The following is a 24797-nucleotide window of genomic DNA, read 5'->3' as shown; positions in this document are numbered from 1 at the left end:
GAAGTTGAGGCGGCTGTTGAGGTATCCTGGGCCTTGGTTGTGTAGGGCTTTGTGTGCATGGGTGAGGAGACGGAAGGTGATTCTCTTGTTAACCGGGAGCCAGTGCAGATCTCTCAGGTGTCCGGAGATGTGGCTGCGACGGGGGATGTTCAGGATGAGTCGTGCTGAAGCGTTCTGAATCCGCTGGAGTCTCTTCTGGAGTTTGGCGGTGGTTCCGGCGTAGAGGGAGTTCCCGTAGTCCAGACAGCTGGTGACGAGGGCCTGGGTTACCGTCTTCCTGGTCTCGGTGAGGATCCACCGGAAGATCTTACGTAGCATGCGCAGGATGTTGAAGCACGACGAGGAGACGGCATTGACTTGTCTGGTCATGGAGAGGGAGGAGTCCAGGATGAAGCCCAGGTTGCGTGCGTGGTCTGTTGGTTTGGGTGCGCTGCCCAGGGTGGGGGGCCACCAGGAGTCGTCCCAGGCGGAGGGTGACGATCCCAGGATGAGGACTTCCGTCTTGTCTGAGTTCAGTTTCAGGCGGCTGTTGATCATCCACTTGGCTACGTCTGTCATCCCTTCGTGGAGGTTGGCTCTGGCGATGGCGGGGTCGTTGGTGAGGGAGAGGATCAGCAGGGTGTCGTCGGCGTAGGAGATGATGTTGAGGTTGTGTTGGCGTGCGATGGCTGCGAGGGGGCTCATGTAGACATTGAAGAGGGTTGGGCTGAGCGAGGAGCCTTGAGGAACGCCGCAGATGACTTCGGTGGCTTCTGATCTGAACGGGGGGAGGCGGACTCTCTGTATCCTTCCGGCGAGGAACGAGATGATCCATTCCAGTGCCTTCTCCTGGATTCCGACGTTGCTGAGGCGCTGCACTAGGGTACGGTGGCAGACAGTGTCGAAGGCCACGGAGAGGTCTAGGAGGATAAGGGCCGCTGTTTCTCCGTTGTCGAGCAGGGCTGGGATGTCATCGGTGGCTGCGATCAGGGCGGTCTCGGTGCTGTGGTTGGCCCGGAAGCCAGACTGCGAGAGGTCGAGGGATCTGTTCGTCTCGAGGAAGGCGGCCAGCTGCTTGTTGACGGTCTTCTCGATGACTTTTGCAGGAAACGGGAGCAGCGAGATGGGGCGGTAGTTCTTGAGGTCGGTTGGGTCGGCTGATGGCTTCTTTAGTAGAGCTCTGAGTTCGGCGTGCTTCCAGCTCTCTGGGAAGATAGCGGTGTCAAAGGAGGTGTTGATGATGTCCCGCAGGTGGGGTGCGATGACAGCGTCGGCCTTGTTGAAGACGTGGTGAGGGCAGGGGTCGGTCGGAGATCCGGAGTGGATGGAGTTCATCGTGCGGACGGTGTCTTCGGTGCTGATCGGGGTCCAGGAGCGGAGGGTGGTGGTGGGGGGCGGAGGTTCAGTCGTGGCATGCGTCGGTTGAGTGCTGAAGCTGTTGTGTATGTCCGCGATCTTGTTGTGGAAGTAGGAGGCGAGGGAGTTGCAGAGGTCTTGTGAAGGGGTGATGTCTTTGTTTCCGGCGTTGGGGTTGGAGAGCTCTTTAACAATGTTGAAGAGTTCCTTGCTGTTGTGGGCGTTGTTGTCCAGTCGTTCCTTGAATGCAGTTTTCTCTGTGTCGTGGATCAGTTGGTGGTGTTTTCGGGTGGCGAGCTTGAGGGCAGTCATGTTGTTCGGTGTTGGGTCTCTGCGCCAGACTTTCTCGAGGGCTCAGCAGTTCTTCTTGGAGCTCTTGAGTTCGTCGGTGAACCATGGGGCTTTCTTGCTGCCGGGTCTGCTAGGGGGGGTCTTCAGAGGGGCGAGGTCGTCTGCACAGTTGCTGATCCACTTCGCGAGGTTGGTGGCCGCCTGGCTTGGGTTTGTTGCGCTGGTGGGAGGGTTCATGCTCAGGGAAGTTGCGAGCTGGTCGGTTGTGATCTTGTTCCAGCTTCTGCGTGCAACCTGTTGCTGGTGGTGGTGGATCGTGGTCCTTCTGAAGCTGAAGTAGACGCAGCTGTGGTCCGTCCAGTGGAGTCCGGTGGTGTGGCTGAAGGTGATGTCCTTGCTGGATGAGAACACGGGGTCGAGTGTGTGACCGGCGTAGTGGGTGGGGGTGGTCACCAGCTGCTTGAGACCATGGTTGGTGAGGTTGTCCAGCAGGGTGGTGGTGTTGCGGTCGTCGTTGTTGTTCTACAGAACAACACATTTATTTGTGGTAGGCACGGGGAGACAAAGCGATTTGCCTGTAATCACAGGATGTTGAGCTGATGCCGAGATTCTAACGTAGTTCCCCATCTCTAAAGTTCGCAATTCTAGAACTTGTGGTGGGAGGTGTGTCTAAAAGTGTATGTCGGTGCTGGGCATCAATGAGAGACCTGTGCATTTTTCCAATTGGTGGTGAAAAAATATGAGTATGTTGCTGGAGATGTGGGCCCCCGTGCCACCAATGTACTTAAGGGGGAAGGTAAACACCCATTATTCCGCCAATTTCTTTCCGCATACCATCACTCTGCATACTTTCATTACGAAAGTACCATGACTCCGCAATGCCAATATAACGCATGGCATTACATTTTATATGCTTTTACCACGCATACATATACAACGAAATTCGTTGTAAATGCATGAATGGTAAAAGCATGTTTTAAAAAAATGTTTGGTTAAGGCAAGTATGGGTATAGGGGTATATGTTTTGGGGTACTGAGGTATATGTTTTGGGGTGTTTGGGTATTTTAATGGTTCAGATATAGTATCGGGTTATGGGGTACAGGGGTATTTTTAGGGTTCAGGGCTAGGTTTGGGTTTTGGGGTATAGGGGTATATTTAGGGTTCAGGGGTAGGTTTGGGTTTTGGGGTACAGGGGTATTTTTAGGGTTCAGGGCTAGGTTTGGGTTTTGGGATACAGGGGTATTTTAGGGTTCTGGGCTAGGTTTGGGTTTTGGGGTACAGGGGTATTTTTTAGGGTTCAGGGGTAGGTTTGGGTTTTGGGGTACATGGGTATTTTAAGGCTTATGGGCTAGGTTTGGGTTTTGGGGTACAGGGGTATTTTAGGGTTCAGGGGTAGGTTTGGGTTTTGGGGTACAGGGCTATTTGTAGGGTGCAGGGGTATGTTTAGGTTTTGAGGTACAGGGGTATTTATAGGGTTCAGGGCTAGGTTTTGGTTTTGGGGTACAGGGGTATTTTTAGGGTTTAGGGATAGGTTTGGGTTTTGGGGTACAGGGTATATTTATAGGGTTAAGATGGGTTAGTGTTTAAGGGTGTTGGGGTATTTTATAGAGTAAGGGTGGGTTATGATTATGGGGTGCAGGGGTCTTTAAAGTAGGGGTGGGCGGAATTGATGTGAACTTGGTACAATAAATCCGCAATATTTCGTTCCGTCAGATTTCCAATTATTAAAACAGAAGCCTCATATATTCAAGGTAAAATAACAAGTATTTCTACATGCTAAAATGCATATAGTCATTTCACAAAAGTGAAATTAGCTTCCAGCAAGCAGTGAGAGACGTGATGATTTTGAGATCAAGCCCCTGCAAACCATTATGGGACGAGATTAGCAGTGGGAAGTGAATATTATCGTATCCAAATAATTCTACAAAGAGCTGCAGTTCACCTCGTTCTCCCCAGTTGTCCCCAAGAGGCAAATGCAATATCATTTAAAATATTATACATCAAGCTGTAGTTCACCTCATGGTCCCTAGATGTCCCTGATGAGGCAAATGCAATAGCATTTAAAATATTACACATCAAGCTGCAGTTCACCTCATGTCCCTAGATGTCCCTGATGATGCAAATGCAATAGCATTTAAAATATTATATATCAAGCTGCAGTTCACCTCGTCGTCCCAAGATGTCCCTGATGAGTAAAATTCCAAAACGTTGAAACCCTTTCATGAATGCTAAAAATTATGCTAAGCGTATCCCATAATGCTTTGCAGGGCCTTTTAGTTGTATTGTTGCCCATAACTGTGCTTGGGGTGGTTCTAAGAGAATGGGACTTCCACTGAATTACTATTTAAAGGGAGCAGGAATGTATAGAACCCGGGAAGAAAAAAACAACACTCGTGACAGAATGCCCCCAGCGATTGTCACGCCCCCAGCACACACCCACAGCACAATGCAGACACGCCCACAAGGGACTACTTTGCTGGCACGGTTCTTTTACATTTTAAATGTATATGGTGGGCGTCTGCATAGCCTATGTCCTTCTGCTGCAACTGCCCTTTCCAACGCTGTATTGGGTGTTGTGATTGGTGCTGTTGTTCCCGAGTTTACCTGGCCAAAAGGTGCAAGTTCTCTCTTTATAATAGTAGTATAGATAGAGGGCCACAGCGTCATTAATTGATGATCATCTCGAAAGTGGCTATAACGAATCAAATCATATTTGGTATGAAACATGTTGGAATCAAACCCCTACACCATAACTGGTGTGGGAGGAATGATTCCATGCACCGTAATGCTTTTTTGTGAGGCCCTCAGTGCTCCCGATACCAGTCTTCCAGACCCGGACAGCAAGCTAGAGCTGCTACTGGCCAGAGACACTATTCTGCCCTCCTGCTGCTGAGACAAGCTCGAGCAGGGGAAGGCAAAACAATTGTTATCCTGTCACAGGGAGGTGTGACCACCTCCCATACAGGGTTTACTGTATTGGGGCAGGGTGAAGGCTTTTGCCAGCACCACATAGCCTGTGTGCAGGGCACACTTGGTGCCCTCCATGCATCGTCCAGTTCAAACTAGTTTAGGGAGCTATTAGCTCCTGCTCTGGCACAAAACTGGACAGAGGACATGGGTGTATCTTCCTCCTTGTCCAGCTCCTCCTTAGGGAGGGACCCCAGAATTGTCTGAACCCCTTCCTTAGGGTATTTAAAGACTTACCTGTGGGAGGGTCCCTAGATTTGCCATAGGACATGATTAATTTCTGACACTACTTATTTTTCAACCATCTGGGCACTCTGGACTTCGGTGGACTTCGCTCTGGCTTCAAGGCTGCAACTGAGAAGACTCCTGCAGCTACTGGTCTTGTTGCCCTGATCGTCTGCTGCAACCTCTGTGCCTGTGCATCATACATTCCAAGGCCCAGTGGGCACGCAAGACACCTGAAGGAATCTCCCTTGAAGGGAAGGAGTCACATCTCTGTATCTGCAGGCACCACAACTACGCTAACTGGTACGCTGATCTTGGGCTCCCACAGATTCCGGAAGGCTCAGCAACACAGGTAGTGGTTCTTCACATTCCTCGAGGCCTGCCCTGTCCTCTCACCAAGTTTAAGGCCAGTATCCATCGTCGGTGTTGCAGGAACCGAACCCCTGTGCCTGTGGTTCCCAATCTGTGCACCACGGCACCCCAGTGCGAAATAAAGTCTATTCAGGGGCGCCGTGCAACAAGCACAGTTTCAAAATAACAATTTTCTGGTCCGCTTAATGCCTCTGTATTTATTGCATTTCCAGTCGAGAGTTTACACGTTGTTTGTCATTAAATTCTTGGCGTGTGCTTGTCTACTTTTCACATAGCAATCTGGCAGAGAATCGTCCATAAACGTGGCTGAAGGCAAGAAACAAGCCCCAGGTTTTGACTTCTGAAGGAGAGAAAGCAGAACAGATAAACCGAGCTGCAGGTACATTTTCTAGTTCAGAAGGGCTTCCAGCCCTCCTTTCCAAGGCGCACTTACTCATGAGCGAATCTCCGCGTATTATTCTGGGCTAGGTTGTTCAGAGGGTTTAAAACACAGCTGCCTCCACTGCACCCCAGCTCCATGCACAAAATCATCCGGAGTTGGATGTTTAGTAATGCAGTATCCTTATTCTTTCCCAGGGGTGAGTATTTATAAGTCCAGCTAAAAATCCGTTAACTATTCTCCAATAGTTCATTTGCAAAATAATGTCACAGGTGCTAACATCCGGAGCAGATATCCTTTTTCTCCCCTTCTGCAAAATAAACCCACACGTTTCGTGGTTCACTTCTTTGACTAGATGAGACTGGCGCCCTGGTAACCAATGCACGCCCTCTTTGTGCCTTTAACAGACCCTACCAGGGTGTAGTATAACCAAGTCCTTATTAAAGATTATTCTGTGAGGTCGTATCCAAACCAATACTTCGTAATTCATGTGTACTGTTTATTTGCACACATACAATCAGGTTTATTTAAGTCCACTACAGCACTGTGAGTAATTGAATGATAATATCCGTACGATCGTTAGTAAAGTAAAAAGGTTTCAGTCGGCAGTTAGGGAGTTCACAGGATCCTATTTCTCACACAAGTCACATACAGCGTCTCCATAGGGCACATACAGATGCACATGAATACATACACTGGAGCTCCGTGACACACACAACTGAGGTTGGGCTGAAGATCGGCATGGCATTTTAAATAATAGTAGTATCCCCAGCATTATTTTTCCACTGAAAAGACGGGCTCCACTGAGCTCGTTAAAGAAATCATGAGCCTTATTATCACAATTTCTTTTTTTTAACGAGCTATGTGAAGCCCGCCTTTTTAGTGTAAAAATAATGCTGGTGATACTGATTACGACAGACCAAACTCAATGTTCCATTTTCTCAGAGTGGGTCTCAGTACCAAAAGCTACTGAAAGCAGCAGCTGGCATAAATAAGGGTTTGGGACCAGGCACACAGTTTGTATCACTGGAGCATGTGTGTGCTCTCTGTTGCATCTGCTGCCTTTCCATTGACTTACATGTGCTCCACTGCTCTTTTGCAGTGGTGTGTGTGCTCCACAGCATCTGCTGAATTGGTGTGGGTGTTGTTACATTGGCTGCGATGGTGTGTATGTGTGTTCAGGGCTGTATTTTCAGCATTTGAAACTATTGCTGCGTGGTTAAAAAAAGTTGCATGAAAACATATTTGGCTATTAATCATGTATCTTTTCTCACTTAACGAGTTTTTATTAAACAACTGTTATCTTTTTATTTTGTTACAAATATGATTGTAATACCTTCATTGCATCCCAATTAATTTAAGGAAGGCAACAGGAAGTACACCTGGTAAAAAACTGCCAATTAGGTCAAGGGAGCTAGGGGTCAAAACATTTTGGGATCCACTGCCCTAAGCAACGAATTGACTTGCAGTTTCAAAGGCTTGTTGGCTTCCTTCCACCAAGATCTTCAGTCTCCGAGTAGCCCAAACTTCAAGCATCTCCAGTGACCAAGATCTTTGTCCTCACTACATAACTTCTACTGTGGGCCTGTATCTTTGGTGAGCTGCTCGAGATCCTCTCTTGAAGTAGAGGTTGTTGTTACTAGTCGGATTCTTTTCCACTGCTTTTGTTAATTGTTACTTGGGGTATCATTTTTACTGTGTGAAATACATTTGGACAAAAGAAAAGGAAGAAATTTGTATTTTCACGACCCCTGTAAATCCGAAGGTACGTTATGCCACGGAGTGAGATACTTGTGATTGAAATTAATCCGAGTAGCCAAATATGCAATATGTTAGGGAGAGTTGCACCCGGCCACAGCAGGAGATAGCACATGTATGGCGCACAGGAGGCGATATTAAAATATGTTGCAGACCAGCTTTCTGTTTCCAGTCCGGTATAATCACCCCTTCCATGTGCTTTAAATGTTTTACAATATATCTGTTGTCAGAATGAGACCTTGCCACCCCCTCAAACACTTATCTGGATAGGGGGCTTTGTTAAAAAGTTTTACATGAGTGTCTAGAACTGATTAAGTTGTGCATTGTGTGATATACAAACAAGTTGGTGTGGCCTAACGGCTAGAGCTGTCGACCTCCAGGCTAAGCAACCAGGTTCGAGTCTCGGCTGAGAAGCTCAACATATTGTGATTCTGGGCAAATGACTTAATCTCCAGTGCCTATCAAAATGAATGTGTCCCTCTGTGAGGCAACTGGAAAAAAGAAAAAAAGCTATCTCTCGCTCTCCTTTGCTCCACTTAATGCAAAAGTGCTGCTATAAGAGTGATGTGACACAATATGAACAGCCAATCACAAACAACTCCCCATATAGGTCAAAGCATACATCCTCGCCCTTATAACCAAACCTATAAATGCCTTATATTTGCTACCTTTCACATCAAACCTCATTGACATATAATAACATAACAAGATCAAAGGTCTGGTAAAACCACACATATCGAACACATTCTCCAAGGGCCTCACTACAAACCTACAGGCTTCAGACTAAGCAAGGCCAATGGAGAGGTATACACACCATCCACAGTGCACTTCAGTGCCTCGTTAGTGGTATGAAGACGTATATATATATAATTACAGTACAATACTACCAATGCTATGGAGGGACAGGCTCGTGCCGATGCAAGATTAATTCTTACTTTTTGCCCACATGCACTGGCGCTGTAAAGAGCGTTCCCATAAAGGTTGCAATTAACACTAATGATGCTGACCTTTCTTCAGTGAGGTGAAAGGATGGTAGGATGGTCATTGGGATCGAGAGATCCCCCCCCTCCCAGGCCTGAACAAATAAGTGATTGAAAATGCAGCCAGACCAGTCGAAGGAACCAAGAGGGAATCATCTCATGAACCTTGGTTCTGCTGGTTCCAGTCCAATCCTTCTTTTCTGTTGCACATTTTTTTAAAAAGGGGTGGGTTAGATAGCATACGTGGATTACCTGATGACATGCTCTAAGAATCCAGGTACTGTAAAGAGCAACTGTGTGCTATAAAATAGACCCAGAGTGGAGATTCAAAAAGACCAGCAGAACTCATTGCCCATTAGGGCTGGGGTATCATCTCTCTTTCTACCCCGCTCTACTAACCCCCACCTGAAACCTGGCACCTCCCCTCGCCCATCCCCTCTCTAAAGGCCTGACCGTTGTAACTGCTTTGGAAATACAGCATTGTCTAGTAATGTTATGAAACAGCAGTGATTTTTCCCCCCCTCTAGCCCCACCCCCCATGACCCCGCCCCCACCGGTGCGGCCCTCGGTCACAAACCGCACCTAAAATTTGGCCCCGGAGAGAAAATTAGTGAATACCCATGATCTAACTAATACTGAACACCTCAATTGGGATGTCTGCATAAACACCTTATTTTTTTTTTTAAACACCCTATTTATTCGTAAGTCGTTGGTAACAAACTTGGCAACAAGTGCGCAAGCTATCCCATTGACCTTTTACCTGCAAAGGAAAAAGGTCACGTTAATAAAATACATACAGTAAATTATTAGTACATTTACTCCACCTGTCTTCATCCGTTTTCTCCTCTCTCCGGTCGCCCAAGCAGGTTCCTGGATTGAAGGAAAAAAATAAGAAGTAGGTTAGTGTTCCCTCCGGGGCCCCTTGCGCGTACAAGCTGGCCTCCGTTGGGGTTGCTTTCGTTCCCTGAGTCTTTCTGGGGCCCCTGCGTGGCAGGCCACCCCTTGGGTACTCAGGTTTCGTCTTCACTGTCCTCATCTGATCCGTCCAGTGCTGCGTAGTCGCGCAGGAGGCTGTGGATCATCTTTCGGCATCCCAGGGTTGATGTCTCCTTTTTCCCTACTACCAGGCGGTTTCTGGAGAACAGAAGAACATCTTTGAAGCAGCACAGGAGCCTCCAGCATCCCTGGCGGTTTTCCAGTGCGTGTGTCCCTGGGAATAGTCCATACATCACCGAGGCAGCCGTGATGCAGGTCGTAGGTATCCAGGCCGTAAGCTCTGTGGCTATGGCTTTCAGCAGGTCCTGTGCGTACGAGCACTCCCAGAAGAGATGGTATGTTGTCTCGTCCGCGATGTACCCTCTGGGGCAGGACTTGTATCGGTTGAGTCTTCTTGTGTGCATGAAGGCTCTCACAGGGATTCCTCCTTGGATGGCCATCCAGGCGGTGTCCTTGTGCTGGTTTGTCAGGCGTTTGGATGCGACGTTTCCCCACACGTGGTCTGCTGTGGCTGAGGGGAGAGCGCCGATCGGCTCGCTGATGTCTCTGGCACGTATCTGTCGTTGGACAAGTCGGGGGGTCCATCCGGCGGGGCTACATGCCTCCAGGCCGAACTCCTTCACAGACTTCTCCACTTCTTTGTAGTACCATGGGGTCTCTCAGTTGTACGGGACGGTCATCAGCCACTCTGCCCATCCCAGACGTCTCCACGTTGGCAGCAGGAAGAAGCGGCTCTCGTCTTCGTCTCGCAGTTGCACACGAAGGTTCCCCTCAGGATGGTGGCGATGTCCGGCACTCCCTTGCCGTGGGTTTTGAACATCACCGCCCTCTTCACTCTGTCCATCTTCGAGTTCCAAAGTTACCCGAATTACTTGTTTTTAAATTTCTAAACACAAACTTGTTCAACTGACTCAAATAAAATCAACCATACTATATACATTTTTACTTAAGACAATTAGAACGACATTACGTAATGATCTTGAGCTTGATAAAGAAATGCTACCACATTTGATAAAAGAGATATACAAAACGTGTGTTCAATGCTTCTAGACAGCTATCATCGGCTGTGGCGGCTGTTGGTCTTGCATACAGGGCATTATGGGTAGGTAGTATTTACCATATCTTCTTTTCCATGGCCTCTATTCGAGATTTCCTTCAGACGAAAGACTGACGTTCTACTGACTGCCGACAGAGGCCGCCCTCGGCATTACCTCGTCAACCCTGCTCCAGGGATGGCTTCGAACTGCAGACAGCTTGTGACATCACGTCTCCTCTTTTTATTTTATTTATATTGCCACAGTGGGAGAATGCAGGGGCATATTATCAAGGGGGTTTATCTCCCTATTACCTAGCTGTCGCTAACAACAGTTAGCGACAGCTAGTAGGAGATAGCGACCATCTTGGGGCCCACTTTGCACGTCAGTGATATTTATCACTAATGACATGCAAAGTGGGCGTGCCAAGATGTTAGCGACTGAAAACAGTAGCTAACATCGCTATCTCCTATTACCAACTTTTGGAGATATTCGCGCTAAGCACGAATATCTCCAAAAGCTAACACCTGCCCTGAGCAGTTCTTAGCCATGTTATCCAATGGGAGGTGGATAACATGGCTAAGAGCATTAGCTCGGTAATGCATGAATATCGCGGACTTTTTAGCGATATTCATGCATTGCGGCGATTTTTATCGCATTTGCGATAAACCTTGGTAATACCAAGGTTTATTTGCGGTAAAAATCGCTGCAGCTCAGCGGTAAATTTTTGACTCTAACCAAGCAATAGCGATAATTATCGCTATTGCTTGGTAATATGCCCCGCATTTCGTGAAAAGCCATCTGGAGTAGGGATGCACCTTTCTTAGAGAAAAATACCAGCCATTTGTTTAAGGAGTCTGCAAAGCCCCTCCCCCACACTAAATATGGCTTTATATATTTGTAACATGACTTTTCTGTCTTTGTTTTCTTTAATTGTTAGTCATGTATCATTAATGCAGCCCTGAAACACATTTAAAATTACTATTTATATGTGCTGTTAATTGGCTAGGACATCAAAATAGCGATGATGCCTGTATAAATTCGAAAAGCTGGCAACCCTAATCAGGAGATTGAAAGTTTGTTGCAGAATCCGCACATTCTTTATTTCCTCCACCCTCCATCCCAGATTGATACCATAATAGCAATAGTTTAACTTATATCTGAAACTGTATGCCAGCTGTCAATACAATGCTGAGTTACTCTATGGTTTTTAATGTAAAGGAGTTAGGCCCTTGAGCTGTGGGAAAGGCTGGACCTTATATATACGTTTTTCACACAAAATGCCACCCCACTTTTTTTTGTTAGCTCTTAGTTATAAGCAACACATCAACCTTAGTTAGATATGTTAGGTATATTTATTTTTACCTTTTCTTTCAAATCTTTTTTTTGAAAAAATCTTAGATTACATGTCAGAGAGAGAACACAACAAATATAACATATATGTACATCAACTTAAACACAACATTTACCAAGAAAAGAAAACATCATTACATATAAATACATTCACTATACACAACAAAGCATCTATATCTATTTCAGACTGTTCCAAAAGGCGAGTCACAATTTTCTAGCCTCATTAACCATCAGTGATTTGGAATCTCAGGAACAGTAGTAGACAAAGTCACAGTTAAAAAGGAGATATCACGACACATTAATTCTGCGAGTCAGTGATTATTGGTATTGTTAAGTTTTTTATCTCCTTTCTTGCCGACGCGTTTCGAACTCCATACAGCAGTTATGGGTTCTCCTCAGGGCCTTGTCACTTCTATCTGCATGTGTGTAAGGCAAAAAAAGGGGAACACTGTTTCAGTGTCGATTCCCAGAGCCTCATTTTATTATTCCGCTTCTAATCTCCTACATTTAAAGTTCATGTTACCTTAAGTGTAGCCGTGGTTATCCTATGTCTGGTTCTGGGTCTTTTGAGCTGCAGTCTAAAGGACATTAAAAAATCCCATTTAGAGCCAAACTGTTGGACTTGGCCCGCAGGGCTGGTTCACCCCTAGACTTTTTGCCTTATGTGTGACCCTGTGTCAGTGATTTTTGGGTCTCTGCGCACTTTTCCCTGAGTCCCAGAGTGAAAGTGCGTGCGTGTAGTATGGCTGGCCTGCCCTCCCATAGGAATGCATGGGGAATGTGTGTGTCCCTGGTAGTTCCTGATGCGTGGGGAGTGCAGGCTCGAGTTTAGTATGTATAAACTCGTGAGAGTGAATGCTGCGAGATGGTGTCTGCGGCATGTATGTGTCTAGAAGGGAAGTGCTACTTCTGGACATTGAGATATGTGTGCAGTGAGGGTGCTGGAGCGTGATTGGCTGGAGCTGGCTGGCATGCCAGGCTCCAGGAAGTCTGGATATGTCTGCCCGGTGGTGAGTGGGAGATTAGCATGAGTGATGTGTGGGAGGAGTGTACCTGTGTCCTGGATGGGCTGGGTTTTCCCCACACAATGCTGGCTCCGCCCCCCTGTGGTGTGTCTAACGACCCTAGCCTCCCCAGTGAAAGAAATGGGTGGTTGGGCCATCAAGAGTGCTCCAGAACCAGCTGCGACTGGTTTTTCCCCCACCCTGAACCTTGAAACAAAGGATTTGTTAGTATAAGAAGGGGCTGTGTCCCCTTGGAAAATGTTCTGCTTTTGGATCCTGCCAGAGGGGGCTATTGCTGCTGCTGGGGCCAGGAGGACCGCCACTTGGGGTGTCTCCCTGCCTGGAGACCCAGTGTGCTGGCTCTGGCCCAGCCTTGCCCCCCTGCCTGCCTCCAGCCCCTGCTGGAGCCTTGTCCTGTCCTCCAGTGCTGGGGAGCACTGAGGATTCTTTGCCTGCAGCCTGAGAGCACTGCTCTCTGCCCTTCAGCGCTGGGAGCGCTGAAATCGCCTGCCTAGCGCTTGAAAGCGCTGGATTTTGCCCCTAGCGCTGTGAGCGCTGTATTTTGTCCTGGAGGCGCTTGGGAGCGCCTGCCCTTCGTTGCTAGCGCTGCTAGGGCTTGGTGTGCACAGCCGGTGCCCACCCGGCATCTGATCGCCCCGTGTGGTGATTTGGCGGCGCGGGTGCCACCCTGCTCATTGCCGCTTTATTTTGCCCGTTTTGTTTTGATTCACGAGGGAGCCCACTCCTCGGATCATAGGAGCCCGCCTGCCTGCCTAAGAAGCGAGCCGCCGCGCTGCCCGCGGCGACCCGGAAGTGATTGGGAGTCCGTCCAATCCTAGCGCGGCCCAGGAGAGGCCGACCGGAAGTCCCGCCTCTGTAGCTGAGCCGGGAAGAGAGGAGCTGCCGGCCGGATCCCCGAGGCTCCCCGAGTGGAGAGGAGAGCCCCGGAACCAGAGGGAGAGACCCGCCTCCGCTGGAGACCAGAGCCGGTGAGTGTGGCCGTTCTGGAGGGAGGGGCGCCGGGACACATTGTCGGTGTCCGCCCCCCCCCTGCCCCCTCAGCAGCGCGACCTCGCGCCCTCGTGTTGAGAGCCTGAGAGGCTCTCGGGGGCATTTCCTGTTAGCGAGCCTGGCGAGGCTCGATTGCCGGCACCCTTGCGCGACGAGCCTGAGAGAGGCTCCAGCCTGCATTTGTTACGAGCCCAGAGAGGCTCTGAGGGGCCATTTCGTTCGTGAGCCTGCGAGGCTCTTGCAGGGCATTTGTCTTTGCTCCGGGTCCCCAGAGAGGGACCCCACAGCCCAGCGAGGCTGCACCTTTGTTGCTGGAGCCCTGAGAGGCTCAGCAGTGCCCTTATTTGGTTAAGAGCCCCGAGAGGCTCACCAGTGCCACAGTGGTGGTTCCTTGAGCCCAGAGAGGCTCCAACGTTGCCCTAACTTTCCCTGCTCCAGTTGCCCAGCACTTTGTGGGCAACTGCCACGTTTAGGCCCTGACATTGGGACACCGGGACAGTCACAGGTGGTGACTTGTGAGTTTGGCGCAATTGTTATTGTTTGTACACCTCTGAATGTTAATACATCATGTGTTTTTGCACCCCTACAGGTATTGTGATATGTAGGTGGTTGTTTTCTCCCTAGTACAGGTGGTGCTAGTGAGGTCCTGCAACCAGTGATTACTGGTTGTGTGCTCTATCTTTATATTGTGTGCTACACTGATTTTACTTTCTAAAGTGCTATCACTGAAAGTATTGCTTCTAAAGTGCTATTTCTGAAAGTATTGCTTCTAAAAGTGCTGATACCCTTGGCAGTGGTCCAAGTGGCCCTGTCCTGTACAAATATCCCTTGTAAATTCCGCCCGTGCCTGTTGGCACAGTGTAACAAGATGTGTGTTTTATCTGATGTATATTTATTATAATACAAAGGCTATTTTTATATAACCTTGTGTGGAGTTTTCCTTTGTGGTGGGCCTTTGGTTGTTGTTGCTGGGGTGCGTGCGCAAATACTTAACTTACATTGCCTCCAAGTTTAGCCTTGACTGCTCACGCCAGGTTACCTAGAGGGCGAGTGGGGGTTGCCTTGGTGTGTGACTCCCTTGCCCTGACCTTAGGAATGGTGATCCCTGACTGACCTCGACGCTAGTCTTGGCCGGCCAGGGTCCCGTTTCTAACATTGGCGGCAATCGGTGAGGATAAGGATTTGTGTTTGCGTTGTACCACAGTGGCAACTGGCCACTACAAAGCTCTGCATTTTAGATGACCACATTTTTTGGGATTATTGTGTTTTTGGTAAAGTTCCATTGTTTCTTCTCCTGAAGAGTGTCATTTGATAATTGTGTTCAGTACATTTGTCCCCCGCCCTACTTCCAGAGTTTGGTACCTGTGTCACATGTGGTCAGGTTGAGAAGTCAGGGGTGGTAGAAACTGCCTTACCGATCCGAGGGGAGGGTGTGTGTGGATGAATGGTGTGTTTCCCTGGACGCATGAGTGAGTTCTTTTTTTAAGGAGAGTGGAAGTTTTGGAATTGTGTACTTTTACTTCAGATTGCTAGGTCCCTTGTGTTGCACATGTCTGTGAGCATCCTGTCAAGATGGAATCTCCTTTTAACCTTTGTGGCCTGTTTAAGTACAGTGTGCATGAGTTGGTACGGTTATGTAAGGAGAGAGACATCCCAGTGAGTGAGTCAGACACCCAGTCCAAGCTTAGGGATAACATGATCCTGTGGCAGAAGAGTGACTGGGAGCGTGAGCACAGTGAGAGGGAGAGGGCCCGGACCACACACCATGAGGGTGGTGGGTCTGAGGGGAGCCCTGAAGAGTCTGATGTGGAGAGTGAGTTTGACAGTGGATGGGCGCCAGCAGAGAGCGAGTACCCCCTAGACAGGGAGTCCCTTGCTGGGTCCAGTATCAGATGTAGCCCTCCATCCCTTTCCCTGTCCCCAGAGGAGTGGGTGGATAGGAGAGAAGAGAGGGAGCACCAGCTGGCCATGGAGAAGCTCAGGTTAGAGCATGCCTGGGAGATGGCGCAGCTGGGTGTGAATGAGCGGACTGCAGAGGCTGAGAGGGCCTTGGCCAGGGAGAAGATAGCCCTAGAGTGTAGGTTATCCCCTGACCGCAGTCTTAATTTTCTGGATTCCCCAGGGAGGGTGGAGTCCAGTGGTGGCAGCTATTTGAATCTCAGTCTAGAAATTCCCAGTTCCCAGAGTATGGTTCCTGTTTCCCCAGAGGAGGAGAATAGGTTGAGGTTTAGGAACCTTAGGAAACCGTCTCACCAGTCTTGGGTAGACTTTGAGGAGGACTGTTGTGGAGCCCTGTGTGATTGGGTACGGGAGCCCACGAAATGTGATTGGGACATATTGTTCGATATGTTTCTCAGAGAGCAGTTGCTCAGTTGTTCCCCAGGGTTGCGCCAACACCTGTTGGGGTGTGGATTGTCTGAATCATGGGAGATTGCAGAGGAAGCAGACCGCTGGGAGAGGGCCAGAGGTTCTGTAGAGTCATTGGTGAGTGAGTCCGACAGTAGTGGTACAGGGAGCTTCCAGCCCAGCGCGGTGGAAGAGGCTCAGTGTAGCCCAGCTAGGTCCCAGTATAGTGAGAAGGGTGGAGGGGCTGACTGCCTGGCTCAGTGGAGCAGGAGTCAGTGGGTGGCTGAGAGCCCCCAGAGGCCCGAAGCCCTGTCTCAGAACTTGGGTGGTTTCTTGAGGGAACACCAGGTTGGGGACCTAGGCTGTCCTGTTAGTACACTTGAGGAGGATCTCCTAGTGTCTAGGGAACCTGGAGTGTCTGTAACTAGAGCTCCAGGGGTTCCAGTGTCTGGCAGTGCTACTCCAGGAGGGAGTGCACAGAAGTCCGAAGTGAGGAGTGATTGGGGGATGAGTTTCCCAGTGGATGCACCAGTGGACCAGAGACTAGCCAGTTGGGCTAGGTCTTCTTGGGTGGACCCGGGTGGCGCCCCTTCTGGTCTGGGGGATCTTTGCGCACTATCAGGTGGACAGGAGGCGGGAGATCCGCGCCAGACAGACAGTCACACGACACATGGGTCATGTGTCAGCCTCAGGGGGATTGCGTGTGAGTCCCCAGAAGTCCTGGAGTGCCAGGCAATTATTCCACCAAAGGTTTTAGACCGGAGGTTGGGAGGCCAGGTTCTGCCTGACCTGAAGGGTAGGACGACTGTAACCAGTGTCCTGACCGGTTCTTCCAGAGGAACTTCTCCAGTTGGGAGAGGGCAGACCTCTGGAAGGGGGTGCAGAGGGTGGGAAAGCCCACCTCTGACCCCGGTGCAACCTGAGGGGTTAAACCCTGGGTTGGAGTGGCGTTGTAAGGGTACCCCTCGCAGGAGGAGGAGGAACCCTGGAAGAAGAGGTAAGGGGAGGAGAGCCTTCCCTGAGACTCCTGGTCCGCCTGAGGTTGTAGACCAAAGGCTGGTGAACCTGTGGCAGTCTAGTCCTGTCTTGCAGACAGGGAGAGTGGAGAATGGATACTATGTGTCAGGGGTTACTACCCCCCGCTCTGCGAATTGGCAAGGACCGGTGGCACCTGGGTGGCCCAGGGCCTGGTCCTGGCCGCGGACAGCTGAGGAGTACCAGTGGGGTAGCCCAGTTGGTCCTTACAGTAGCTTTAGAAGGAACCCTAGGGGTTCACATTGGCATAGAACAGGAGGGTGTCCCGGCAGTGGCGGGCCACTTATTATTACTTATTATCTATCCCTCTATTTTTCTAGCCCTATATTTGTGTGTTTACTGATACTTTTGGTTAATTTTAAACTACTTTTTTAAACTCTTTTCTTTTCTTCTCTTCCCTATTCTATTTTCTTTATTCCTTTCCGCCCAGACCATGGTGAAGGGAGCCGGGAAGCACCCGAGAAGGGGAAGGGTCTCACACCCCGTGCCCGGCTCCCGTGCGGGCGTTTGAGGGGGGAGCAGGTCGTACCCCGGGAGATCTTTAGCCCGGAGGAGGTGGGCGCACTCATTTTTTATGTTCAGCGCCGCCTCCCCAGGACCATCATGGCAGGCGGCAGGATCGGTGTCGGGTACGGGATCCGGGAGCGCCGGAAGCGGTGGGAGAAGGTGTGCCGGGCCATGTACCACCACTCTCGGGTCCGGCGCACCTACAACCAGGCCACCCACCGCTGGACGGATGTCCTGGACCGTGAACGAGATCTGCTCGACCAGCTTGGCCTTGAGATCCCCGGGCTTGGTGAGTAGTAGTAGCTATTTCTTTACTACTCTGTTTTCTCCTGCTGTGTGTTATTATATTGCAAATTTTTGTTTTTTACCACGAGCAATAATGCTACTCATTACATTGTAGGTAAATTATATTTCAAAATCTTCTGTGCATTTCAGGTGCACTGCTCTCCTTCTCAGTAGTGTTGCTACTATGCTTATTTGTTTTCGATTTTGTGTTCATTTCATTGGCCTGTGAAATTATGTATGAGTGTAGTTTAAAGAACTGCGTAATGCTACACACTAAGGTTCAGATTTTTAATTACCGGCGCATCCCTGCAAAGTAGCAGGGATGCGCCAGTAATTGTGCGCCATGCCACCATCACCCATGGTGCGCCGTATTTACAATGCGGCACACCATGGGCCCAAAACGTCACCAAAGCGTTACACATCTGTGCCGTAAAGGCGGCGCATTGCTGGAGTTAAGTCGCAATGATGGCGCAGCTCCATCAATGCTCTGGGGTGCCCTATCTCCCCAATGCTGCGTCAAGCGGTACGTCTGCTTCAAGCAGGTGCAGGGTTTGAGTCACGCATCATTGTCGTTAAAGTGAGTGATTGAAATCTTGTAGATTTCCCTCAGCCACTTTTAGGATGCGTTCCTGCGCAGGAACGCCCTCCCTTGCGCCGGAACACCCCCTGATGGCACAGGGCTTTACATCGTGATGCATCTCCCATATGCGTCACGTTGTTAATATACGCCGCACCATTGCGCCTCTTTTGTGCTGCCGCTGCGTCACAAAAGTCACGCAACAATGGAGCAAAAGAGCCGCAAGGGGCTTCTAAATCTGCCCCTACAGACTCAAGTCCAGTCCTTCCTTTGTACACATGGCGATAAGAAGATATAGTGGTGGTGGATTGATAGTTTGAGTATTTTAATGACTGGTTAATGTAGTAGGAAACTTTAGTGTTGTCGCTGATCTGCAATCACGATGGACTTTGTCTGTCACTTCGCGTGCTGCGGACTGCTGCCTGCCAATCCTAGGCAAACCTTTTTAGTACTTTGTTTAGTGAGTTACATAAGAAGTTTCCAATTCGACGGTCCGCAAATCAAGCAATACTAATAACGTAGTAGACCACATGAGATTGGTCAATAATATATCCCGTGGAATAGTTGTCCATTTGCTATTTCGCCAAAATATTTTGTTAGTTCTTCTGAAATGTTTGATTTGGTTGACAAATATCATCCATGTTTTCTGGTTTTCTTTCTTTCATGTTGTACATCAGCTCCCCCCAGGGGCAAGAGGAGGACACAGGAGGAGAAGGAGGGTGCTGTTCAGGATGCAGGCCAGGATCGGGCAGGCGAGGGCTCCTTTGCTGGCCCCAGTAAGTTTTAATTTTAATATAGAGTACTTATTTTTTCCTAGCGTTCCTCATTCGATTTTTTCTAAATTGTCTTTGATCTTTTTGTAGACTGGATCTAAATTCTTATCCTGCCTCGACTATGACTCCGTGTGGTATTACTAGATTATTCTTATTAGTCTGTCTGTGTAGCTAACTAAGATTGCACATTTGGCAATTCCATTGGACTCCCATTCTAGTCAGCAATAGCTCTATGCACTGAGTGCAGTCCTCTGGGATTGTCCATAATGTCTTTTCAAGTCTTCTAAATGTTTATGCTTTGACAATTGCCAACAATAAAAAGGTGAATGACCACCAAGAAAGAATAAGATACTACTTTACTTTTGGTTTGGATAGGAGGACAATCCATTCTACTACTGTTGCAGGGACAAATCTGCACAAACAGAACTATGGACACTAAATAATGCATTGCTTAGCGTATCAATTATAATAGGTGCTGTTAGACTTTCCACATACCTCAGTGATAACAGACTTTGTAGTTGAACCCCCAATCTCCTTACTGACTAGATAGTGTGGCAGAGTCATTTAGCTCCCAAAGTCACCGATGATTGATCCACAATGATGTCAGAGGCACGGACTCATGCTTGCAAAAATTCAAAAACCTTTAGCTCATCCACTCTAGTCTGGAGGACCAAAAACCACAGAGTCTATTTAAGTTTAAAAGCTTTATTAAAAGTAAACACATTTATTAAAATCAAGTTTGTCATAAAAGTAAACGTTTAACTGAAAATGGAAAAGTGCTTAGTGCTGACGATTAATTGGACACATTTCTTGTGGTCGAGCCGAGCTCTCACCTGGTTTGAACTTGATCCTGCTCGTGTTCTTAGAAGTCAAGCTTCTGTCTGTTAGGAGAAAAAGTGGTGCGTGTTAAAAATAAAAAGCAAGCATTCATCAGTTGTGCCAAAAAGTGCAGCAAGACAACAGCCTTCCCTGGAAAAAGGGAAATTTTTACTTTAGAGTAGACAGTCACAAATTATTAAATTGTATTTGGTTTTTGCACATTTCTTTCTTCCTCCTAGACCAAATATGATATAGTAGTGAGTGGTGTATTCTAACATTATTAAATGTACTTTGTAGGTGGAACATCTGGAGGCGGGGCCAGCGCGGAGGTGGTGGTGGCATTGGACGAGGACAACTCTGGGGAGGAGGCGGTGGAAGTGCCGGACAATTCTGTGAGGGTTCACACGGTGGTGGCGGGCAGAGGTAAGCTATATATTCCTTACTTATTGAGATTGAAGACTGCAGAGTGTGCTTTCTGCACGGGTGTATTATAAATCAACCAGGTAGTAGCCTCCTCTAAATGTACTTCGACTTAGCTGTGAAGTTTTTGGCGAGAAGAATCCCAATCAGATCTGAGATGAACTTGATGGATGGGATGAACGAAAAGTGAAAGAAGGGTGTAAGTAATTGTGGACGGACGAGAAATGTAATGATGACTGGCAAAGAAGAATGATATGTGTTTGCTTGGTCCCCGAGGTGGCTGGGAAGGAAAGAATATGGTATGGTGCATGGCTGGGTGAATGATGAAGCAAGGATGGGTGGAAGGAGAACAGCCTGGGTGGGTGAAACAGAAACTGATTGTGTGCATATACTTTGAATGGATGGATGCCTGGATCATGGTACTATCTGACTCTTAGATAGCATATGTGTATCTAGAGAGAGTAGACGGTCACTGGATGAACTAAGTGTTACTCTGAAGAGCATGTAACACCGCACCCGCACGTCCGTTCCAGTGTAGGAAAGGCAAGGAAAAGAAGTTGTAATTTTGTCCAAATACTACCATGAATAGTAGCAGTAGTTTGTATTGCAACTGCAAGCACAGCATAAATCCGGTTATTACGGTGGACACTCCCTACCTCTCTTAATAACTTTAGTTTAGTAGTAGTACGTCATTCATGTGTGGGTGTATCACTGTTCACTCAATATTAAGCAAAGCACCTAAAGTCATCCCATATGTCATCAAATACATCCCATGTGAAGTGATAGATAATCAGATTATTTAGCTTCTTCATTTTTCTTTTCTAATACTCATTTGCACTGTAGGGTGAAAGCTAAATTAATTAAGCAGTACCCCTTTTAACAGAGTATTCTCAGTGCCACCCGTAATACAAAAGTAAGAGCTTCACCACCTGCATGTACTGGACCGGTACAGTAACGCAAGTCTGTCTCACCCATCATGGTGTGCGTCTGTTTTTCTCGAGTGCAAGTTCACTGCGCTGGCATTATGCCGGCTTGCATAAGATAACGTACCAATTTTCCTAAACAAGAGAGAAGAAGAAGAATAAGACTGGTGTACTGTCATAGTCGACTGTAATGGAAGTCCATAGTGCTCATAGAATTTGTTCCTTAAACTCCCACTAATGTTAGAGCAAGGATGAAGAAGTCGGAGGTTACATAGATACTGTCCTCAATAGTTATGTACTGTGCTTTCAATTTGCTACTTGTACTGTGACACAACTTTCTGCTCAATCATTTTGTGTTAATCTTAAGGAACATTGGTTACAGACTATGTCTTTCTTTCTTCATATAGTTGCTCCTTCCAAATCCAACAGACCATCAAGGAGGAGGGAGCTGGCTCGATTGGCCCGGCAACGGAGGCTGGAGGCCACTGTCGCTGAATATCGGTGGCTGGTGGCCCTGGAGGAGGAGGAGACGCAGTCTGGTACTACAACAACATCCACTGGGACAGCTGCATCCTCCTCTGTGCCCCCACGGGCTGCCAGCCAGCGCAGTGCTCCAGCGGTACGGAGCCGGGCTACCAAAGCCAAACGCCACCGCCGAGCAGCAAAGACAGCAGCTGCCCCCCCCACAGGATTTGCAAGGCACGCCGGCGCCTCTTATGCCTCAGAGTGTCCTACCTGGAGCAGGAGGTCCTAAGCTATAAGAACTTGGTGGAGGGCCTCTGCTTCGACCATGCCACCCTCCGCAAGGAGCATGATGCCCTGGCCGCTAAAGTCAACAGCACCCTGCCGTAGTGTCCCTTGCCCCTTTTTTAGAGACTTTTGGGGGGTGGGAATTGGGAGTTGGGTTTTTTGGGGACTTTTGAAGGACAATCGTTGGGGTTAGGGAGGGTCTTGCGGGAGATTATTTTTTTAGGGCTATAAAAATATACTTTTTAAAACTTTATCTGATCATACCTGTTTTTTACTGCTTTTGAGTCTGGTCGGTGGGGGTTTAACAGTAAGTTTGTTTTCCTGAATAGTCCTAGGACTTTAGTAGTACTACCGTCAATCTCTCGTCTCTCCTAATACTCCATTATACTACCTCCAACCAAACGCTTATCTTACCTGTAATTTGTGTTTGAAAGTAGGGCTAGGCCCAGGGCTGGCACCACGGGAAACGGCGAATAAGGTTGGCAATCCAGGGCGGATGAAATTTCCTCCTCATTGCGGTGGTACTAGTGGTGTGACACAGTGGCAGTTGCATGGCTATGGAAAAAAAGAAAATGAAACCTGGTTTTTCCTTACTGTAGCATTACAACGGTACGATAGAGAATATAGCAGGTGACAGTACACTAGACTAGAACAGTGCCACAATGTAGCCTAACAAATGGTAAAGTATTGATAGTATAACTTGTACTTGTGTAGGATTTCTTTGACATTGGCTACTACTACAAGAAATAGTACTGAAGCTGAGTAAGTCTAGAATATAGCCTCGGATTCCTTCACCAGCCTGTTGCTATGACCTTACCCTCCCCAGCAAGTGTGTGGAATTATTGATCCACATCAAGCAAAACCACACAGCCCGGGGGAAGAGGGTTAGGGTTTGTAAAATGGATGGGAATGGGGGTTTCTTTTTGGGTAGGTTTTGTTAAGAGAGAAAAAAAAAGCACAGCATGGACAAACAATAATTGAACATAAAGAAATGTTTGGGTACAAAGCTAACCATAAATCTTTTACGTGACATAAAGGAAGTGCATGCACTACTGAATGCATTGTTACTGAAAAGTAAGTAGTACTTTCGACAACCGTGAATGACAGAATGCGACAGTACAGGGCTACATTAAATTAGGTTTAAAAAATAGCTGAAGTAAAACCTATAGAATGGCTGTAGGGATCAATTTAGAAGCAGAGAGAGATCCAAGAAATGCAGTCACACTCATAGAAGAAAAGAATGGATACTGTATCTGTCTGTATGTTGTTGTAGTTGTCCTCCTGTTGAATTTGGTAAGTAAGTTGCATGCAGCAAACAATTCCTCTTATTAGCGGCACTCCTCCATTCCAGCTGACGCTTCGTCCATCAATGTTGGTGACCAGAAGACACCCTGTCCACTGCCTGCCTGGCGGATGCTGAATTACGGCTCGCTAATGTGAAGCCTGACTCCATCCTTTTTTCCCCATTGCACAGACTGAAACCCGGCCTGTAATTATTGAACGAAAAACAGCACTGATAAATAAATATAAGGTATGTACGCTGTGTAGTGCAAAAAGTCACACTTTGATTTTCCTAATAGACAGTACAATATTTTTGAAAGTGCGTACTCTGTCTGAGTCACCTTTTGAAGGATAAATAAGTATGGGCAAATTAATTTAGCGGATCTTTCCCCTCAAGCTAGGTTTACTGTAAACTGTGTTTTAGAACAAAATTAGACCTTCCTAGCAGTGCTCCCACCCAGACCCTTACTAAAGCCAGTCGCAAAAATGTAGAAGACCCCCAATCAGATCTCAAAAAACGAGGCCTAGCAGAAAACTGGTGACAAAACGTACTTCGAAAGTAAAAGTAGGCCCAAATACCCCCTTACCCACCGTGGATTGTATTCAAACCACTTGCAAGCAAGCAAAAGTATCCATAGCCAGCATCGCTCCAAGACTCGAAAACCCCCCCACCCAAACACATGCAATAGAAATACTGCTAACCGTAACGAGCCCTAAGTTAAGAATAGTGGCAGAGGCTTTCTTTAACTATGCCAAATCCCCCCTTTCCCACCATGGATTTTCTTCAAATGACTTGCAACCAAAATTACACATTCTCACGAGTGCTCTAAGACCCCAGAACTCAGTTGCAAAAATCTAGAACACCCCGAAACACATGCAATCCTGCTGCTAGGGCTAACCCTAACAAACCCTAAGTTACAAAAAGTGCCAAAAGGCTTTTCCTTATGGATTTGGTCCCAAGCACTTCTATCCGGTATTAGACCTTCCCAGGAATGCCCCAAGAACCGCCAACCCACCCGCCAAAAAGCACAACACCCCCAAACAGCCAAAAAGGAAAATCTCATACTTACAATATTTCTCGGCCTTCGGTCCAAACGCGCTGTGCAGCTAGGCCATAACTCCCGTTTTCCACCACGGATTTGCTGAAAAGCAAATGCAATCAAGATTAGACTGTCCCAGCAGTGCTCCCAGACCCCAAAACTCACCCACAAACACCCGGAACCCCCCCAAAGAGCACCTCAAAGGCAAGCAAGTCAGCAAAAACACAAACAAATGTCTGCCTCGGATTTGGTCCAAACCACTTTTATCCGGTATTAGAGCTTCACAGCAATGGCCCCAGAGCCGTCAACCCAGGAAAAAACGAGTAAAAGACCCCC

Source organism: Lissotriton vulgaris, chromosome 8 (genome assembly GCF_964263255.1).
Source record: "Lissotriton vulgaris chromosome 8, aLisVul1.2, whole genome shotgun sequence".
In the NCBI taxonomy this organism is placed as follows: Eukaryota; Metazoa; Chordata; class Amphibia; order Caudata; family Salamandridae; genus Lissotriton; species Lissotriton vulgaris.
Note: the sequence above shows the minus strand (reverse complement) of the source record.